We start from the raw sequence: 16,039 nt of genomic DNA, 5'->3' as shown, positions 1-16,039 counted from the left end.
TGTTTCAGGAGTCGTGTGGATGCAACAAGAGTAGGTCATGGTGCAGAATGGTTCACAGATTAAAAAAAAAAAAAATCAGTTTGTTGAATCACCTTAAAGCATACAGCTAAAAAATGAGAGGTAAGAGATGAGATAGACTAAGACATTTATGAATGGGTCCGAGCCACATGGAGGACCACACTACCTGAATTCTATGTTATACAATGTCCAGATGGATATTCTCTCTCTCCCTTTCTGCCACATTAGTCTTCCAGGCTGATTATAAAGACCAAGTAAAGATTGAACAAGGTGCTTGGCAGGAAGGTGACTGAAACAGACACACTCTTAATTTTGGGGGAGAGGCACAAATACTTTCAGCCCAAAGCTATAGCTTGCCAATTAGGCTGCTAAGCAGCAGTGGATTTTATTTGCATCTCTTGGATTGAGCACACGTGGAGCCAGAGTGGGACTGAAATGGGTGTCACTAATGGGTACGTGATTTTGGAGATAAAGTTAAGATATGATAAAGATATTGTGGTTATGTTTAGAAAAAAAATTTAAAGAGATATGAGTTTGAAACAAAGCAGGAAAACTTGACAGTATTATTTTAGCTCTTCGGGTTGGTAGAGGAGTTGCCTTATTTTTCTGCTTCTTTGTTCTAAATCCACACAAACAAGTCAGAAGATGGTTTACAGGGTGTGCTCTTCAAAACTAGCTCCTTGGGGGGCGCCTGGGTGGCGCAGTCGGTTAAGCGTCCGACTTCAGCCAGGTCACGATCTCGAGGTCTGTGAGTTTGAGCCCTGCGTCAGGCTCTGGGCTGATGGCTCGGAGCCTGGAGCCTGTTTCCGATTCTGTGTCTCCCTCTCTCTCTGCCCCTCCCCGTTCATGCTCTGTCTCTCTCTGTCCCAAAAATAAATAAACGTTGAAAAAAAAATTAAAAAAAAAAAAAACTAGCTCCTTGGAATCTTTCTAGTGCTGAGGGAGGTTAGGGGACGATAGAGAGTAGGAGGCAGGGGTACAGAGTTGTGGGAGAAACCACCACATTCACCATTACCAATGACTTAATGGTTTCATGGGAAAATATGCTTTCAAAGTAGTTGTTGGGCCACCTTAACTGGATCCCTAATTACATGACAAGTTTACGGCAACGAGGACAAGCTTATCAAAGCTATTACTATGATTATCAATAACTTCTACCCACTTTACAAAGGCTTATTTTTAATAAGCATTGATTCTTTTGAAATTCCCAATGTATCCAGGCAAGATACCTCATGTTAATGAGGCTGTTAGTAGGAAAATTAAAATGTGAAACCTCTGAAAATGTACAAATTTGTGAATAAGAGAAACTTAAAACTTTTAAAAAATTTCATTAGACAATTTGTAAGATACAATTTTAAAACATTAAAAAATATTCACAAGGCTACCACTGTAATACAATTATTCTAAATTTTTTGTGTGTCGCTTTTTACTTACATAAATAATTCTGAAAGAATTATCATAATGGGGCACCTGGGTAGCTCAGTCGGTTGAGCATCCAGCTCTTGATTTTGACTCAGGTTGTGATCTCACAGTTAATGGGATTGAGCCCTGTTTTGGGCTCCACACTGACAGCATGGAGTCTGCTTGGGATTCTCTCTCTCTCTCTCTCTCTCTCTCTCTCAGCCCCTCCCCTGCTCAAGTTCTCTTTCTCTCAAGAGAAATAAACCCTAAAAAAAGAACTTTCATAATATTTTTTCGATTTCATGTTCTGCTTTTTCATGTTTCCAAGTCTTTCTAATTTTAATTTCTTATATTTCATTCTGTTGATACACCATAATTTACTGAACTATTCTAATGTGTACTTAGGTTACTCTCACTTTTATTTATTTATTTTTTTTAATTTTTTTTTTCAACGTTTTTTTTTTTTTATTTATTTTTGGGACAGAGAGAGACAGAGCATGAACGGGGGAGGGGCAGAGAGAGAGGGAGACACAGAATCGGAAACAGGCTGCAGGCTCCGAGCCATCAGCCCAGAGCATGACGCGGGGCTCGAACTCACAGACCGCGAGATCGTGACCTGGCTGAAGTCGGACGCTTAACCGACTGCGCCACCCAGGCGCCCCATACTCTCACTTTTAAAAATGTACCATACTCAGTGTTGGAAGGAAAGCTGTATTAATATTTATTTTTGCTCTGCTTCAATATTTTCTTTGGGATAAATTGTTAGAAGTGAAATTACAATAAGATAGCATGAGCTTCCACTTTTGCTTTATATGGTCTTACTGTTTCCACAGGGTTTTATTATGTGTATCCCTGACCCGATATATAAATTAGGTAACAATTCCTGGTCTATTTCAAAATGCCTATCTAGACTCTGTCAAAAACACTGTTTAGAAGTGCCTGGCTGGCTCAGTCGGTAGAACATGCAACTCTTGATCTCAGGGTTGTAAGTTCCAGTCCCACTTTGGGTGTAGAGATTACTTAAAAATAAAGTTTAAAACAAACAAACAAAAAACACTGTTCATATTTACAAATCCAAAAACTGACCCTTGAAAAGCAGACTATAACAGTAATAAAGAACAGGAATTCTTCTCATTTGCCTAAAGTGTTAACATTATGAATGTAATTAACTGATGTATTGATTTTGTTTTGGGGTTTTAAAATTTTTATTTGCATATTTAAAAGGTGTTCATTCTAATAATTAAAATCATTTGAACAAAAAAAATGCCACTCCGATTAAACTGCATTTTATAGCCTGCAGGACACCTTGGACCAGCTTAGTTTTTACTCTAGATTTCATTGTTGTCCCATCCAGCTTCTTCCTTCACCACAATACAAGTTCTTTTCTTTCCCAGCCAGTCAGATGGGAGAAGCAGGCCCGGCCTTGCTCGTCAGTTCTTGGTTCTTTGATATGAAAAGGGGACAACCGTTTAAACTTGATCCACGCCCTTTGCATCTTACAAAGTTAAACAGTTAAAAGAAGTAAAATAAGAAGGCAATGCTTACGGAATGTACAGCACACGCCTCATTACCATTCGCCTGCTGGCTTCTCCTAGTCAGCCGTTTCTTTTGAAGGCAGTGGAGTTTTCTCTTGCATTTCTGTCGTCTTCAATTTCGACTTACTGAATGTCTCAATCTCAGCCATATCAGGTTTATCAGGCAGGGTTGCATAGGAAATGGAGTGAGGTGCACGATGGAGTCAAGTCCCATCTAGGCAGTGGCTGCCACTGCGTCTTAACTGATGTATTAATTGTAAATTTTCTTCTTTCTTTGACAGAATAATGTACATTATCCCAATTATCCCAATTTTGTGAAATGTATCCTTTCTTTAGAAAATACATCAATTATCAAATGATTCATTTTAAAATTTTTTTTTTTTCAACGTTTATTTATTTTTGGGACAGAGAGAGACAGAGCATGAACGGGGGAGGGGCAGAGAGAGAGGGAGACACAGAATCGGAAACAGGCTCCAGGCTCTGAGCCATCAGCCCAGAGCCCGACGCGGGGCTCGAACTCATGAACCGCGAGATCGTGACCTGGCTGAAGTCGGACGCTTAACCGACTGCGCCACCCAGGCGCCCCAAATGATTCATTTTAACAGCTCACCTTTAGCCTCCAGAGCTGGCTTTATGTTGTAAGGGTGTTGGAATTCCTTCCCTCCAACTAACCAGGTTTTTTTTTTTTTAAGTTTATTTATTTTGAGAGAGAGAGAAAGAGAAAGAGAGCATGAGCAGGGGAGGAGCAGAGAGAGAGGGAGAGAGAATCCCAAGCAGGCTCCGTGCTGTCAGTGCAGAGCCCCACTCGGGGCTTGAACTCACAAACAGTGACATCATGACCTGAGCCAAAATCAAGAGTCAGAGGCTTAACAGACTAAGCCATCCAAGTGCCCCACGTAATTGGGTTTTTAAATCCTAACTGATTTAAACTTTTTTTTTGGATGTTTATTTATTAAAAAAATTTTTTTTTAAACATTTACTTATTTTTGAGACAAGGAGAGACAGAGCATGAACAGGGGAGGGTCAGAGAGAGGGAGACACAGAATCTGAAACAGGCTCCAGGCTCTGAGCCATCAGCCCAGAGCCCGACACGGGGCTCGAACTCACGGACCGCGCGAGATCATGACCTGAGTCAAAGCCGGCCACTTAACCGATTGAGCCACCCAGGCGCCCCAATGTTTATTTATTTTTGAGAGAGAGAGAGAGTGAAGACGAGAGGGGGAGGGGCAGAGATAGAGGACGACACAGAAATCTAAGCAGGCTCCAGGCTCCGAGCTGTTAGCCCAGAGTCTGGAATCACTGCGAGATCATGACCTGAGCCAAAGTCAGAGGGTTAAACGACTGAGCCACCTAGGCACCTCTTAATCCTAACTGATTTCAAGCACCCCTTTTGGGGTTATGTAAATAAGGTTCATTATATACAAAAAACTTTTATACTACCTTTTAAAAATAATTTCTAAAATTTTTTTATTTATTTCTGAGAAATAGAGGCAGAGCACGGTCAGGGAAGGGGCAGAGAGAGAGAGGGAGACCAGAATCTGAAACAGACTCCAGGCTCTGAGCTGTCAGCACAGAGCCTGATGCGGGGCTCGAACTCATAAAGTGTGAGATCATGACCTGAGCCGAAGTCAGACGTTTAACTGATTGAGCCCCCCAGGTGCCCCTATACTATTTTTTAATTTTACATAATAAAATGCACAGATATGAAGTGTATATTTTGATCAGTTTTGACAAACACATAAACCTACATAAACCATACCCCAAAAACCCCAGAAAGTAACTCCTTCTAGTTAGTGCTTTCTCCCCTAGCCTCCTGAAACAATCACCCTTCTGATTTCATTCTGGTAACTTTGTTTTTCTAGAACTTTATATAAATGGAATCATTCAGTAGGTTTGTTTGCCTCTTTAGTTCAGCATTAAAAAAAAATTCACTCATATTGTTGCATGTTATCAGAAGTCTATTCCTTGTTGTGCTGAGTAGTATTTCACTTTATGAATATATTATACTTTATCTGTTTTCCTGTGAATAGACATTTAGGTTGTTTCCAATGTCCTACTACTGTGAGTAAAGCTGCAATGAACATTCATGTACAACTCATTTTGTAGACATGTGTTTTTATTTCTTTTGAGCAAATTCCTAGAGGTAGAATAGTTGGGTCATGGGGTAGGAATATGTTTAACTTTATGAGAAAATGATCAACTCTGACAAATAAATAAGAAAAAGAAAATTGTATAGAAGAATCAGGGAAAGACTTGAACAGATTTTATAAAGAAAGAAATCCAAATGGCCAATAAATATGTGAAAAGATGTTCTGTTTCATCAGTTATCAAGGGAAAGCAATTTAAAATTACAATGTGATCCTCTATAAAATTCGAGTGTGATATATTATACACCAGAGAGACTGAGTTAAAAAGATGGAAAATACCAAGTATTAGTGAGCACATGGAAAGAAAGAATTCTTTTATACTACCAGTGTTGAGTGATAAAAATCAGACATACAAAGGGGCATTCTGTATGATTTTATTTCTATAAAGTACAAAAAACCAGTCAACATTAATCTATGGGTTTGAAATCAGCATAGAAGTTATCCCTCTGTGGGAGAGAAGGTAGTGACTAAACGGAAACATGATGAAGCTTTTAGAATAGTAATGTACTGTTTCTGGATCCGGGTGCTGATGACATAGCTGTGCTGTGTTTGGTTCCTGAAAATTTACTGAGCTCTGAACGCATGATGCATGCATTTTTCACTATGTATATGTTTCAAAAAAGTTTTAAAAAATACTACAATGTAATATAACCACATATCCACCAGAACAGCTAAAATTAAAAAGATATAAAATAGGGGCGCCTGGGTGGCTCAGTCAGTTGAGCGTCTAACTTCGGCTCAGGTCATGATCTTGTAGTTTGTGAGTCTGAGCCCTGCATCTGACTCTGCACTGACAAGCGTGGAGCCTGCCTCCCTAGGAGAGAGAGAATAAGTAAATACAATAAATAAACTTTAAAAAAGTACTTAGGGGCGCCTGGGTGTCTCAGTTGGTTGAGCATCCTGCAGTTCGTGAGTTCGAGCCCCGCATCGGGCTCTGTGCCGACAGCTCAGAGCCTGGAGCCCACTTCAGATCCTGTGTCTCCCTCTCTCTGCCCGTTCCCTGCTCATTCTCTGTCTCTCTCTGTCTCTCAAAAATGAATAAACGTTAGGGGGGGAAGAAGAAAAAAAAAAAAGAATAAACATTAAAAAAAGTGCTTAAAATTTAAAAAAGATATAAAATACTAAGTACTGGTGAAGATCTGCAGCAACAAGAATGCTCACACAATCCCTTTGGAGAACTGTTTGGCGGTATCCACTAATGTGAAAAATATGTAAGCATATGTGTATATGTCATTTTGTGAATATTACCCAGGAATTCCATTCCTAGGTATACATATTCTATATGCATTCAATATGTAAACAACGGTTTAAGAGTGTTCATAGCAAAAGTATCCATAATAACCAAAAGCTGGAAACTGCCCAAATACCCATCAACGGTGGAATGGATAAGTAAATTGTGGTATACACACATGGCTGGAGCTATGTATCAATGAGAATCAACAAACAACAGCTGTGTGCAACACGTAGATGAACTTCACAAACCTAAAGTTGAGAACCCAGGTATCAAAACGTATTAGTCCATTTATATAAAGTTTATTTTTTTTTAATTTTTTTTTAACGTTTATTTTATTTTTGAGACAGGGAGAGACAGAGCATGAACAGGGGAGGGTCAGAAAGAGGGAGACACAGAATCGGAAGCAGGCTCCAGGCTCTGAGCTGTCAGCACAGAGCCCGACGCAGGGCTCGAACTCACGGACCGCGAGATCATGACCTGAGCCGAAGTTGGCCGCTTAACCGACTGAGCCACCCAGGCGCCCCTGTATAAAGTTTAAAAAGAGGCAAAACTAGGGGCGCCTGGGTGGCGCAGTCGGTTGAGCGTCCGACTTCAGCCAGGTCACGATCTCACGGTCTGTGAGTTCGAGCCCCACGTCGGGCTCTGGGCTGATGGCTCAGAGCCTGGAGCCTGTTTCCGATTCTGTGTCTCCCTCTCTCTCTGCCCCTCCCCCGTTCATGCTCTGTCTCTCTCTGTCCCAAAAATAAATAAACGTTAAAAAAAAAAAAAAAAAAAAAAAAGAGGCAAAACTAATCTAATATCAGAAGGGAGGAAATGACTAACTTAGGGAGCGTTGTGACTGGTACCAGTGACAACAGGGTTCTTGGGGTTGTGATAATGTTCTGTTTTATGGTCTATGAGAATTACATCAAAATGAGAACTTCCTAGAGACTCATCAAGCTGAACACTAATGATGTGTGTGTGTGTGTGTGTGTGTGTGTGCATGTGTGTGTGTGCACTGTGAACTTTTCTGTATGTTATATGTCAATGAAAATTTACTTTAAAAATTCCCAAGGAAGGAGAGGGTCCAAGATGGCTGTGTAGGGAAATCCTGAGCTCGCCTTCTCTGTTCAACATCCCAAAGTTACAACTACATTTTGAATAATTCTTTCCTAAAAAGACCTGAAGACTAGCAGAATAGCTCTTCCACTACCTCTTCCACAGGAAAGGAAGGAAGGAAGGAAGGAAGGAAGGAAGGAAGGAAGGAAGGAGCAAGCCATGTCAAAACAAGTAGGAGGGGCAGAAAAGTGGTCTTGTCAGGACCCCCACCCCTAGTGTAAACTACCCACAAGAGGAAGGCATAGCACAAATGCATGGCTCCTCTCTGAGGAGTGAGGGGTTTGAGCCCTACTTCAAGCACCCTAGCCTGTCAGACCTGGATCTGAAAAAGTGAGCCCCCAAATGACTGGCTTTCAAACCACAGAGTAATATCTGAGAAAGCAGGAAGGCTGTAGGAAATGGAGACTCCACTCTTGAAGGGCTCACACACGGACTCAGTTGCTACAAGTCCCAATGTGAAAGCGGTAGCTTGACAAGTGCCTGGGCCATGTGTGAGGAGACTCACTGACTGGAAGAGCAGGGGTGTGTTGGAGATCTCTCTAAAGACAGAGGTGCTAGCAGGAACTTTTTTTTTTTTTAACTCTCTTTCTCCTTGCCAGCCCAGTGCTGGGAGATGCCATTTGGGGCACTCTCAATCCTCCTCGATAACATGGTTCACCGCATCCCAGTGTTCTCCTGAGGCCCCACCTTGCCAGACTTGGCCCAGAGCTTGTCCACTGAGGCCCCCTGCCCTGCGAAAGCCAATGGACAGGCACACCATAGCCAGGTGCTCCTCCACTGTTGCCCTGCCCCACCAGACCCAGAAGGTGCATGCACTTTGTACAGAGGACACCCTTGAACATCTGGCACTGATTGCCAGAGGGGCTGGGACTGAAACAACTGGAGAGACAGAGCTTGGCAGCCTACCACCCCCAGAGCACTGCACAGACATCTGACTGAAACACACCTGCTAGTGTGTGTTTCACCTTCCAGGGACCATGCCTTCAAGACTGGAAGAGACAGCTGCTTTGTCTAATACATAGAAACAAACATAGAAAGCCAGGAAACTGAGGGGACAGAGGAATATGTTCCAAATGAAAGAACGAGACAAAATCTCAGAAACATACATTAATGAAACAGAGATAAGTAATCTACTTGACAAGGAGTTCAAAGTAATGGTAATAAAGATGTTCACTGAACTCAGGAGAAGGATGGATGAACACAGTGAGATCTTTAACAAAGAGGTAGAAGATATAAGAAAGTTACAAACAAAAGTTCCAGAACTGAAGAATACAATAACCAAACAAAAATTGCACTAGAGGGGCACCTGGGTGGCTCAGTCAGTTAAGCGTCCAACTTTGGCTCAGGTCATGATCTCATGTTTCATGAGTTTGAGCCCCACATCGGGCTCTGTGCTGACAGCTCAGAGCCTGGAACCTGATTTGGATTCTGTGTCTCCCTCTCTCTCTGCCCCTGCCCTGCTCGTGCTCTGTCTCTGTCTCTCTAAAATAAATTTAAAAAAAAAATTTTTTTTTAATGCACTAGAGGATTTCAACAGCAGACTGGATAAAGCAGAAGGACAGATCAGCAAGCTAGAAGACAAACCAAAGGAAATCGCCCAGACAGAGTAACAGAAAGTATAAGAATTTATATTTATTCATTAGTTTATTTTAATGTTTGTTTATATTTGAGAGAGAGAGAGAGAGAGAGACAGAGTGCAAGTGGGGAAGGGGCAGAGAGAGAGGAAGACACAGAATCCAAAGCAGGCTCCAGGCTCTGAGCTCTCAGCACAGAGCCCGTCATAAGGCTCGAACTCACAAGCCGTGAGATCATGACCTAAGCTGAAGCCGGACACTTAACCGACTGAGCCACCCAGATGCCCCATAAGTAAAAAATTTGTTTAAAGTGGAGATAGCTTAAGGAACCTGTGGGACAACATCAAGTGAAATAATATTCACATTATAGAGATTCCATACAGAGAAGAGTGAGAGAGAAAGGGTCAGAAAATTTATTTGAGGAAATAATGGCTGAAAACTTCCCTAATCAGGTCCAGGAATCCCAGAGTATCTAAAAAAAAAAAAAAAAAAAAAAAAAAAAATGAACCTAGAGAGATCTACACCAAGACACATTATAATTAAAATGGCCAAACTTAAAGGAAATAACCTAAAAGCAGCAAGAAAAAACAACTTTATAGATATAAGGGAAACCCCATATGGCTATTAGATTTCTCAGCACAAACTTTACAGGCCAAAAGAGAGTGGTATAACATATTCAAAATGCTGAAAGGAAAAAACTTCCAACTGAGAATTCTCCACCAGCAAGGTTATCATTCAGAATCGAAGGAGAGATTAGGAGTTTTCCATATAAGCAAGAACTGAAGGAGTTCACCACTAAAATGGCCTGAGAGGAAATGTTCAAGGAAATTCTTTGAGCTGAAAAGAACTAGCACTAATTAACAACAACAGCAACAACAAACCACCTAAATATCTAAAGGTAAATATATAGTAAAGGTAGAGAATCAGTCACTTATAAAGCAAGTACGAAGGTTACAAGAAAAAAACTGGTAAAATTAACTAAAACTACAATAATTAGTTAAGAGATGCATAAAGTGAAAAGATGTTAAATGTGACATCAAACATAAAACATGGTAGGAGGAGTAAGTACACAGAATTTTGGAATGTGTTCAGATTTAAGTTGCTGTCAACTAAAAATACACGGTTATATACATAGGATAAGATATGTGAACCTCATAGTAACCACAAAACAAAAACTAAAGATAAAGCAAAATGTAAATACACAATAGAAAATGAGAAAGGAATCTAAACAAAACACTAAAGAAAAGTCATCAAACCACAAGGGAAGAAATAAAGAGGAGGAACAGGCGAACTATAATAAAAGCCAGGAAACAACAAAGTGTCAAGAAGTACACACCTATCGATAATTACTTTAAATGTAAATGAACTAAACTCTCTGATCAAAACACAGAGTGGCTGAGTGGATTAGTAAGACACATCTACATAGTGCCTATAAGAGACTGACTTCAGAAGCAAGGACACAGACAGACTGAAAGTGAAGGGATGGAGAAAGATATTCCATGCAAATGGAAATGAAAAAAAAACATAACAGGAATGGCTGAGTCAGTTAAGCATCCAACTCTTGATTTCAGCAAGGTCATAATCTCATGGTTCGTGAGTTTGAGACTCACATCGGGCTCCAGGCTTACAGTGTGGAGCCTGCTTGGGATTCTCTCTCTTTCCTTCTCTCTCTGCCCCTTTCCCATTCATGCTCTGTCTTTCTCAAAATAAAGAAACTTCAAATAAAGAAAAATAAAATGACTAAAATATTTAAAAAGAAAGACTACAATAAAAGACAAAGAGGGAAATTAAATAATGATAAAGGGGTCAATCTGGCAAAAAAGATATAAGATTTATAAATATATATACACCCAAAATAGGAGCACCAAAACATATAAAGCACATATTAATGGACCTAAAAGGAGAAATTGACAATGATACAATAATAGTAGGGGACTTAAACACCCCCACTTACATCAATGAATAGATTAATAAGGAAAGATCAACCTTAAACAACACATTAGACCAAATGCACTTAATAGACATATATGGAACATTCCATCCAAATGCAGCAATTTACACATTTTCCTCAAGTACAAATGGAATATTCTCTATGATAGACCACATGTTAGATGACAAAACAAGTTTCAATAAATTGAAGAAGACTGAAATTTTATAAAGTGTCTTCTCCAAACACAATGGTATGAAACTAAAAATAAGTTACAAGAAGAGCGCTAGAAAAACCACAAAAATATGGAGATTAAACAACATGCTACTGAACAAGTGGGCCATTGAAGAAATCAAAGAAGAAATAAAAATATAGAGAGAGACAAAGAAAAACAGATATACCAAAATCTGTGGGATGCAGCAGAAGTGGTTCTAAGAGGGAAGTTCATGGCAACATAGGCCTAAATTAAGAAAAAAGGAAAATCTCAAATAAACAATCTAACTTCTTATACCTTAAGGAACTAGAAAAGACAAACAAAGCCCAAATTTAGTAGAAGGAAAGAAATAAAAAGCAAAAATAAATAAAGTAGATACTAAAAACAAAACAAAACAAACAACAGATCAATGAAGCTAAAAGCTAGTTCTTTAAAAATATAAACGAAATTGACAAACCTTTAGCTGGACTAAGAAAAAAAGAGGGCTCAAACAAAATCAGAAATTATAGAGGAAAAGCTACAACTGATACCACAGAAAGACAAAGGATTCTCATAATTATATGCCAACAAACTGAGCAACCCAGAAGAAATGGATAAATTCCTGGAAACATACAGTATTCCAAAACTAAATCATGAAGAAATAGAAAATCTGAAAAGATTTGATTACTAGTAAGAGTAAGTAAGTGAGGGGTAATAAAGGGCTCGGTAATAAAAATGTCCCAACAACCAAAAGTCTTGGTTCACTGGTGAATTCTACCCAACATTCAAAGCCTTAATATACATCATTTTCAAATTCTTCCAAAAACTGAAGAGAAGGAAATGCTTCCAAAGTCATTTTATGAGGTCAGCATTACCCTGATAGCAAAACCAGACAAGGACACCACACACACACACAAAAGGGAAGTACAGGCTAATATCCTTAATGAACAGATGCAAAAATACTCAAAAATAACAGTAAACTGAATTCAACAACACATTTAGAGAAGCATATATTGTGATCAAGTGGGATTTACTACAGGGATTTTAAGGGTGGTTCAACATCTGCAAATCAATCAATATAATATACTACATTAACAAAATGAAGGATTAAAATCATATGATCATCTCAATAGATACAGAAGGAGCACTTTGACAAAATTCAACATCCATTTACCATAACCGCCCCCCCCCTAAGTTGCTATAGAGAAAACATACCTCAACATAATAAAGGCTGTGTGTGACAAACCCACAGCTAACATTGTACTCAATGGTGAAAAGCTGAAAGCTTTTCCTCTAAGATCAGGAATAAGACAACAATCCCAGTCTCGTCACTTTTATTCAACACAATACTGGAAGATGTAGTCACAGAAATTAGGCAAGGAGAAGAAATAAAAGGCGTCTATATTGGAAAGGAGTAAGTAAAGCTGTTATTATTTGCAGATGACATGATACTTAATACAATAAAACCCTAAAGACTCCATTTATTAGAACTAATAAATGAATTCAGTAAAGTTGCAGGAGAAAAAATCAACTTACAGAAATCAGTAGCATTTCTATACACTTATAATGATAAATTATCAGAAAGAGAAATTAAGAAAACAATCCCACTTACAACTATATCAAAAAGAATAAAATACCTAGGAATAAATTTAACCAAGGAGGTAAAAGACCTATACACTGAAAATTATGAGATACTGATGAAGGAAACTGAAGATGACACAAATAATTGGAAAGATATTCTGTGCTCATGGATTGGAAGAATATTGTTAAAATGTCCATACTACAATTCAATGTGGTTCCTATAAAAATTCCAATGGCATTTTTCACAGAAGTTGAACAAATAATTCTAAAATTTGTAGGAAACCACAAAAGATCTAAATACCCAAAGCAATCTGGAGAAAGAACAAAGCTGGAGGTATCCTGCTCTCTGACTTCAAGCTATATTACAAAGCTATAGTAACAAAACAGTATGGTGGTGGCATAAAAACTGATACACAGATCAATGGAACAGAATTGAGAGCCCAGAAATAAACCCACACATATACAGACAATTAATTTACAATAAAGAAGCCAAAAATACACAATGGGAAAAAGATGTTCTCTTCAATAAATGGTGCTGGGAAAACTGGACATTCACACACAAAAGAATGAAACTAGACCATTATCTTACACTATATACAAAAATGAACTCAAAATGGATTAAAGAATGTAAGATTTGAAAACATAAAATTCCTAAAAGAAAACATATATGGTGAGCCCCTTGACATCAGTCTTACTGATATTGTTATGGATCTGACCCTAAAGGTGAAAGGGGAAAAAAAAAAAGCAAAAATAAATAAATTGGACTACATCAAACTAAAAAACTTCTGCAATGTAAAGGAAACCATCTTCAAAACAAAAATGCAACCTCCTGAATAGAATAAGATATTGGCAAATTACACACTCAATAAGGGGTTAATATCCAAAATGTATAAAGAACTCATACAAGTTAATAACAAAAAAAGCCCAACAACCCAATTTAAAAATGGGCAGAAGATCTAAAGAGACATTTTTCCAAAGAAGACATCAGATGGCTAAGTTGTTCAGAAGTTGTTCAGAATCACTAAATTTAGGGAAATACAAATCAAAACCATAATATCACCTCACACTGGTTAGACTGGTTATCATCAAAACGACAAGAAATAGGGGCACCTGGGTGGCTCAGTTGGCTAAGTGTCTGACTTCGGCTCAGGTCATGATCTGGCAGTTTGTGAGTTTGAACCCCACATGTGGCTCTCTGCTGTCAGCACAGAGCCCTCTTGGGATCCTCTGTACCCCCTCTCTCTGCCCCTCTCCTGCTCACTCGCTCTCAAAAATAAACATTTAAATAAATAAAATAAAATAAAATAAAATAAAATAAAATAAAATAAAATAAAATACAAAAGGCATTTAGGGGTGCCTCAGTGGTTCAGTCAGCATCCAACTCTTAATCTCGGTTCAGGTCATGATCTTCCAGTTCGCGAGATTGAGCCCCATATTGGGCTCTGCACTAACAGCACAGAGCCTGCTTGGGACTCTCTCTCTCTCTCTCTCTCTCTCTCTCTCTCTCTCCCTCTCTCTCTCTCTCTGCCCACACTCTCTAAACAAACAAACAAACAAACAAACAAACATTCTTTTAAAAGGCACTTATATTTTCTGATTGTAAAAGTGCAACAGGCAAATTATAGACATTTGGGGGAAACGCACAATGAAAGTACATTCCATCACTTGCAGAAAATATTTCCTTGCTATCATCTTTATAGACACAAAATACACATAACCGGGGACCATGTTGTACACGTTTGCTTTCTGAAATATATTAAGCACATTTTCCCACATCATTAAATAATCTTCAAAACCATGAAAAAAAAAAGGCCCTCAGATCGGAGATCCAATTTGACTTAAACCTTACCCAAATGCTATCTTGTCTCTTTGGATCACTCTTCTTTTGTCTTTCAGGGTTATCAGAAAAATCATAGTGCCATCAAAAAGGGAAGGTATCTATTGCTCCTTGCAGCAATGTGAACATAATACATACATGAGCTCTAGATAGTCTAGTGACACAACATTAAGCTTTGTCATCAGTGTGCAAAAGCTGACTAGTTTGCAAAAATAGAATAAAATGCAGTTTTGCAGTGTCATGTGGCTTTTACCCCAGTTAGAGAAATCATTAACTCAGGCACTCTGCAGTACAGGGGGTTTGACTAACCTTGCCAACTTAGCCAGGCAGCAAAAGAGGAGCCTGTGGCAGCCATCTTCTCTGAAGGAACAAAGCAAAGAGAAATAATCTGGTGCAGAGTTCCAGGCACGACGTGCTCCGGTCCAGCTGTTGGTTCTCTGACTAAACATGGCTTCCCTCTGATCATTAAGGGGAAAAAACATCTTCAAGAAAGGATTTCAAGTGACTGTAAAGAAAAGCCCAACCAAAATATCCCTTTTCCCTCCTCAAGTGGGAAACTTTGGGGGGGGGGGGGGGGGTTCAGTAGGCTGTTGACTTATCTACTACAAAATGTCAAAAAATGAGCTAAGGAAAGTTTAAATGTTTTATCTGTTCCCAAAATGAACTTTCCCTGCTCATGGCCGGCAGCAATTTCTGGGTCCACGGGCACCTTCTTTGGCAGCTGCAAAGAATAATGCGGCTCCCTTAGTGATGCGAGCTTACTCCGCCAGCAGGGGGCGAGCGGAAACAGTCCCCTCCCCCCTCCCCGCCCGAGGACTTCAATGAAGTCCCACATCTAGTGCGCACATCCCGTTTGTGGCCGCCCAGATTCACCTACCCGAAGGGAACCAAGGTGAAACTGCCTCAGATACTTAGCGCGGCTCTCCACAGCTTCACAAATTAAGCATAAACTCCATGTTCTTCAAGATTGGCTCCAGATGACTGTTTCAGTCAAAGTGGATGGTTTATGTTGGTTCTTGTTGGGGAAGTGCAAAGGCAGACCCAGTATATTGCAAGAGTCTGGGTAGTGGGGACAGTGACAGTTTAGTTTAGCAACCACACTTTCTCCATCCAACTTCGCTGTTAAAAAGTCTATTGCTTTTGAGGGAGGACCCCATGCGAAGAAGCAAAGAAAGCCGGCGTTGGCTAAGAAATATAAAACCCCTCAAATGGCTTTCTCTGGTATTCAAATTTAGGCAATTATTTGCAGCTCTTCTCAGCACGCATCCCTGGGTCTTGTTATCACCTGGAAAGAAACTAGAATACTTTCAGAACTGCCACACTTTTCAACTACCATCAGATAGAAGTCATAGTTTAAAAATCCTCATCTGATTTCATTTCACCAAATGGTTAATATTTTTCTACTTCCTGTTAACAAAATATCAAATGCTAGGCTAGCTGCTGGACTAATCATATTTAGTGGTATAAACATTTCTTTTTCATCAGCTATATAGG

The 16,039-nt window shown here is 39.4% G+C and overlaps 1 pseudogene; it reads right to left on the bottom strand.

Annotated features, from left to right (window-relative positions):
• The window catches only part of LOC125162568 (trafficking protein particle complex subunit 2-like), a 43,851-nt pseudogene extending 29,196 nt beyond the window's left edge, over positions 1-14,655 (bottom strand).
• Between the last annotated feature and the right edge of the window lie 1,384 nt (positions 14,656-16,039).

The sequence above is a fragment of the Prionailurus viverrinus genome, chromosome A3 (assembly GCF_022837055.1).
Source record: "Prionailurus viverrinus isolate Anna chromosome A3, UM_Priviv_1.0, whole genome shotgun sequence".
NCBI classification, from domain to species: domain Eukaryota; kingdom Metazoa; phylum Chordata; class Mammalia; order Carnivora; family Felidae; genus Prionailurus; species Prionailurus viverrinus.
This window is presented reverse-complemented; position numbering and strand designations above follow the sequence as displayed.